The sequence below is a fragment of the Lemur catta genome, chromosome 8, assembly GCF_020740605.2.
Source record: "Lemur catta isolate mLemCat1 chromosome 8, mLemCat1.pri, whole genome shotgun sequence".
In the NCBI taxonomy this organism is placed as follows: domain Eukaryota; kingdom Metazoa; phylum Chordata; class Mammalia; order Primates; family Lemuridae; genus Lemur; species Lemur catta.
In genome coordinates, this window is record NC_059135.1 from 3,559,449 (window position 1) to 3,565,887 (window position 6,439).

Here is a 6,439-nt window from a genome sequence, read left to right on the forward strand (position 1 = left end):
AAAACAGAAGCTGGGTACTGGCAGAGCTGGGACGCCGGGCCCACTCCGGGTCCAGTTCTTTGCTGAAGCAGGTGGCTCACTGCCCGGCTCCAGCTCCAGGCTGGCCTCCTGTTGGGCTTTGAAAAGCGACGGCGAGCTCCGGAATTTCAGCTAGAAATTGCATTCTTCCTCTATCTAATTCCTTGCTGAAATGACACGCTCTGCTTGGCTCGCCCTTCCTGGTGCGTGTGTGTCTTATCTCACATCCCGTGGGACAATAGCGCAGTGTGGCGCAAGATTACCAAATGGGGAGTTTCCATAAACAAAATCCATCAGCCTTGCTCCGTCCTGCCGAGTGGGGCGAGCACAGGCTGACTCCAGGGAAATGTCGTTATCAGTCTGAGCTTTTGACATTCGACAGACGGAACTATGGTTATATTCAGACATGTCCCTGCCCCGTGGGAATGAGCCTTGTCTTCTCACTGGGTCTGTGTCCCTCTTGTCTGAGGTGTTCTGATAGACCCATGTGTCCCCTACCCAGTGCCACCCCCTTATCCTGGTAAAGGGACCTTCATCTTCCTTTAGGGAGCCACCATCCCCTGTTTTCACCACCACGCCAGCGCACCCAACATCCGAAACCTGGAACGTGGTCCGAACCAGAACAACTAGCCTCTCTCAGACATTGGAGCATCAGGCCCAGTGTCTCAAGGTCAGATTGGCTGTTCCCTGTGAGGGCTGCACTCCAAGGAGGCCCCCCGTGAGTTCTTGAGCCACTCCCATTGGCTGGCGCTTGGCTGCCTTTCTATTTTGTGCAGCATTCCATGTTATTTCCTATACAATACTATTCTGCTTGCGTTAGCCAGAGTCTATTTCTGTTATTTGCAACAGAATCAGAGTGACCATTGTTGAAACCCAGCAGGGAGATGAGGAATCTACATGAGGTTTGGAGGATGAGGACTCAACTGAGAAGAGGAAGCACAAGTGCAATGTCAGTGAGGAACCGGACAGAACAGGCGTCAAAGGAAGTGGATGTGGGCAGTGCGGCTGTGCTTTATGACTTGCAAACAGAGCTCTGTTAAGCCATGGGAGACTGAGTTATCAATGGAAAAGTTCATGGAACTCCAAGGAAGCAAGTGGTCTGCCATCCTGCAGGTCGAAGCCACCAGGGAAGGTGATGGGAGAGGAAAACCGTGACCCAGAAATTGGCCTAATTTGGACCCTGGGCATCCACACATGGCCTAGATGAAGAACTCTTTGACTTCACTTTCTACAGGGCCTGGTTTGCTCTCTGGCTCTTCAATTCATGAGAACTAGATTGTCCCAGTGGCATGTCCACCTGAGGTTCACACAGCACAAGTACCAAGGGCAAGTGCATCCTGACATGGGGACAAGCACCGGCACAGCATCCTCATGACCTGCCTGCCCCTCCCAGGATGAGGTCGGCGAGGCCAGCGGTGCCAAGTCCTGACAGCCTAGGATTTTTTCTAGGGCTTCACAATAGCTGTTTACAAGGGGATTTGGCTTTAAAACAAATGAAGTTCATATCCCAAGGGACAAAGCCCTGCCCATCCCTGCCTTCTGGAGAGGTGAGTGTCAGGGTTCTGAGCCCGACATCCATCTGCTGCTTTCCTGCTCCCAGCCACGTGCCGCTCCCCGCAGCCGAGCTGGAAACCCAGGCGGCTGACGCTGCCCTTGCTGTGATTAATCCCCTTCCCAGCCATGACCCTGGCTCAGACCTCCAGCCCGGAGCTCTGTTCCTCCATGGGCAATATGTCTCTACCCCGGACTGCTGCTGTGGGAACAGGGTTTTCCAACAATTTTAAGAGCAGTTCAACATCAGTGCTTGTGAACCGGAGGTGTGGTTAAACCTGCAGAGAAGTGAGCTTCTAACCGTTTCTGGATCCTTGACCCCTTTGGAAATGTGATAGATGCTATGAACACTCGTAAAAAACACACAATTTTTGCCCACAGTTTGCACAGTAGGACTGTATCCAGGCTACAGAGCCATCTTCAGACCCGTGACATTCTCCCACCAGCCCCCAGGGGCTCAGATGTGTCTCTACTCTCCCGCGGGAGGCTGTCAGGTGTGGAACCGCATGCTGGACTCCAGAGGCTGTCCCTGGTCACTGGGTCTTTGACGGGTCAGTGCAGGGCCAGGAGGAGCCAAGAAAAGTCTCTGACTGTTGGCTGGTATCATTCCAGAGACTGAGGGGACACTATCGCAGGCCCGCAGCCCACGGCCCTGAGAGGAGCCCCTGCAGGCCTGCGGTGGGCGCGGCAGCCCCAGACACACATGTGCATGCGCACACACACACATTAAAGACACACTGAGTACATGTATTGGCCAGATGCCAATGACCAAATGTTAAAATCAAAAGTTGGCTGAAGCTGAGATCAAGGTATCCAGGTTTTAGTAATAAAAAGAATAAAATTCAAATTTATTTCAACTTTTATTTAAATTTATTTATTATTATAACTTTATCAAAATTTTGCAGACCAAAACTGTAAACTTTCACAATATAGTACAGGAGCAATGATTTCTCAGGGCCATCGGCTCTTGCTCACGCAGTTCTGCTGCACGTTTGTAATATGAGACCGGGAGATGCGAGGGCCCCTAACACGCTTTGTTTCCTCCGCCAGCCTCAGTTGAAAACGGTGCCTCAGACCTGTTCTCTTCATTCTTGCCGCTGTGTATTTTGTCTGCGCTGTTCACTGAAGGTCATGATTTGGGGGTTTTATCATTTTCTGAGATGGCAGAGCGTTGGCACTTTGCTTCTAAGATGTGAAGAATTCTCAATGTCTAAATGGAATTAAACAACAAAAATTTAAATAAAATTATTTAGATGATTTTGTTGACTGTGATGAATATTGATACCCAAACAGTCCTACAAAGAGTAGAGCTGTGATATAACCAATCTCTGTTCCCTTGCCTGAATTCCAGTCTAAGTTTTCATGAATATTTTTATCACAAAAGGCTTTAAAACAATGTTGTTCCTACCGTTACCTAACACACATTCTCTTTCTACCCATTATCTGCCAATCTATTTCCTTACTTAACTATATGAAATATTTTAATAATAATTTTATATATAAAATTATAGATTTCAAATAATCATTTACTATAGCATTTTTCTCAGGCAATATTAAATATGCACTTACATTTACAAAGACTGATGGAGTTTTAAAACATAAAATATACAAGGTGATTTTTATGGCAGGTTACGTTTAGAATCATTATCCATGTTTGGAATTGAATACTCACGTATCAGCTGCCGTATTCGATAAATCTGAGTGCTACGCCCTGTCCACTTTATTACTGTTGTTCCACTGATTAGGTAGGAAAGTCCCAGCAGGATCACTGAGCCTTGATCCACAGCATGTCAGGGAAGCCAGAAAGGCTGCTGAAATAGGCACGCAACAGACCGGCCTTCTGAAGGTCAAGGCTGAACCCAGAGCTGACGCTATGGTCTGTCTCTGAAATGAATTTCAGTGTGTCCCTGTGTGCATATGTGTGTGTGTTGAATAATGTAACTGAGAAAACAGTTTTACAGAACCATACTTATCCTTTATGTCTAAGCTTATGCATGCATGATATCTACATATACACATATGTATATGCACACTACATATACACAAATACAGCACACTCTTGCTCCTTCCATTGTACTTTTCTATTCTATGTCCCATTACATTGAACAAATGCTGGCCATCTCCTTCTCAGTTGTCTCACACCCCGCAGTTTGAAAAGCACTGAAGGGCATTCCTAAATTCCGGCTCCCTTGCCTCATGCTTTGAGTACCCACCAAGGAGGCAGAGAAGGCCCGCAGCTGTCTGAGCCCCACGGGCGTGTTCGGCTCCTCCATCTTCCTGTCATCTGCAGCTTCCTCCCCAGGGCTCCGCTGAGCATGCATTTTGTAGGAGGCTCCAGAAATGTGAAGACCTCATTCCTGACTTCAAGATTCCCACAACCTGAGGAGTGGGGAGGTCACTCAAAGCTACTCCCATGACAGCACGGTAATGCCATGTCTAGGACAAGCACGGCATGTCACAGGAGCACAGAGGAGAGCGTCGCTCCTCCTTTAAGGGCCAATGATGTTCTGCCAGAGAAGGCGAGGTCTGAGCTGAGACAACGCGTAGGGGAGTCCCAGGCAGCCAGGAGGGAAGAGCCAGGTGCACACAGGATAAAGCGTGCGCTGTGTGTGGACACCTTTGAGCTGCTCATGTCTCTGGGACCCTGGAAACCTTCCTCTTCCCTCATGAGGGAGGGGGCACAACAGGGGCGGGGTGCGTCTCTCCTGAGCGGGCCTGGGAACCTGCATTAGAAGCAGGGTTACTAGGTGGCCTTTGAGGCTCTGCAGAGCCCCAAGTTAAGAGCCTGAAGCTGGGTGGGGCCCCAGCGTGACTTGCTGACCCCACTTCTCCAGGGAACAAGCTGTGGTGGGCCATCACGAGCTGTGAGCCCCCGGTAAGCAGAGGCCTTGCTGGGGCTTGTCCCAGGGGGGACTCTGAGAATTCTCACCCCCCCACCAATAACCACGAGGGGAGTCCCTCTGGGTGGTAGGTGGCACCAGGAGCCCATGGACAAGCCTACTTAGGGCTGTCAGTTCTCTGTCTCCTTGTCCCAAGTCAGAGTCCCCAGGTGCTACCTGGGGCCCATGATAGCCCCAGTAAAGCCAATGAGCAGGTCCCCGAGAGGTAAAACATACTGTCGTGAGTTGAAGGAAGCGAGGTCATCCTTACAGAAGGAACTCAGGCCTGCAGGACCATAAGGAGGGATACTGGAAGAAATGGGAGCGAACCGCTGAGTCCTGCGGCCTGGACTCCCACTCTGGCCCTTTGTGGGCTCCCTGCAACCCCTGCCACAGTCACCTCCTCTAACAGCACGCAAAAGAAAGCTTTTCCCCAGGGCTGTCACCTGGGGCCTTGACCTCATCCCAGACACCGACCCCTCCCGGCCTGCCCACCAGCCGCATCCTGAGATACGGCGAGGGAGGGGCTTGCCCAGGCTGCACCGGAATCCTTTGTTAATGGCTGCACGTGTGGCATATCAGTAAGGATATTCATCACCAGAACATTTTCCTCAAACAAATCTATCAAAGGAGCAGAAAGTGTATATTTTGTCCCCTTTGCCAGACTCGGTTCAGCTGTTCCTGGTGCTGAGCAGATGGCTCAGCGAGTGACAATATTTCCCACATCACATGACTGTTTGAAACAGCCCAGACGACGGTGTTTATTTTTGGTGCCCATGAAGATCAGACGGCATGATTCGTCTGCACCGAAAGGTGTCATCCACACAGTGACAATGCGCGTCTGCTGACAAGCATGGCTCTTTGGGGTATGGTGACATCACACTTAAAGATTCCTGCCCAGAACCTTGGGGGCTGGACAGGAGGAGAGTGGAGACTTCTGGATTCAGGACAAAATTTAATGGGGAGATAGGCTCCCTCTGGGACATCATTATACTTATTTCAGAATTTAACTCAAATCCATACCCCAGTGTCTAAAATTTATCTCTTCGACATAATTTCATCTCCACGGCCTCCACCTGGGCCCGCCTGTCCTCTCACCAGGTGCTGCATCCATCCCTGTCTGTCCTCCTGCTTTGTCTCTTGGCTCCCTGAGGTCCATTCCCCACTCAGTGGCCAGAGGGAGCCTGAGCAAGGTAAATGCCACCGAAGCAGCCTCCCCTGAGGCCAGGAATGCCAGGATGACAAGCAGACTGTGGCCAAAGAATCTAACCACACTAGGAATGTATGGAATGACCTCACCAAAGGGCACATGGTAAAGTGGTGCTGACCCTGGGAACTTTGCAGATGACGAAGCCTGTGAGACCAAAGGCAAAGGAGCTGCACATAAGCACTGTGCTCTAGTTGGTAACGTTGCTTCACATGGGGGTGAAGGTTAACAACTCTGAACCCCCATACATGGATACCAGAAGGGACAATTCAGTAAATGGGTGGGGAGTGGGTGGAGCCAGGTCCTCACTGTTGCAGTGGGAGGTGAGTGACAAGCACGGGGAGGAGGCTGGAGTGATCTGTGATGCAGGGTCAGAGCTGGAAGCATCACCTTTAATTCATGCTCAGCCTATTAGAGACACAGGTGGATAAATGTAGAAATAAGTCAGACGTATTTACATAGAACTAGTAAACACACGTATTTCTGCTTAGAGGGCTTAGAAGCAGCGACACCCTAGTGGCAACAAGCACAGCCAGCACCCAGATCTTGGCTTCTACGGTCATGGTCTGACAAAAGGAACCAGGGCTCTTTTGGAGAACCGGGTGATTCTAGGATTCGGGCAAGAAATATACAAGATGAGCCTGGGGTGTCTCGTAGTGCCAGAAAGTCAGGCATGCAGCCGGGTCATCACAGGGAAGACTCTGCCCTGCTCAGGTGCTGCTGGTTGCTGCTGCTCCCGGAGGAACCTGCTGCCCCTGATGCACGAAAGCTGCACGGTGTTCTC

The 6,439-nt window shown here is 50.4% G+C and overlaps 1 long non-coding RNA gene across 1 annotated transcript; it reads right to left on the minus strand.

Moving 5' to 3' along the window:
- Positions 1-2,476: 2,476 nt before the first annotated feature.
- On the minus strand, positions 2,477-4,799 carry LOC123643244. The gene is made up of 3 exons (XR_006736733.1): positions 4,686-4,799; positions 3,783-3,948; positions 2,477-2,779 (listed from the first exon to the last, which is right to left on the minus strand). It is a non-coding gene; the product is annotated as an uncharacterized LOC123643244 (long non-coding RNA).
- Positions 4,800-6,439: the final 1,640 nt, after the last annotated feature.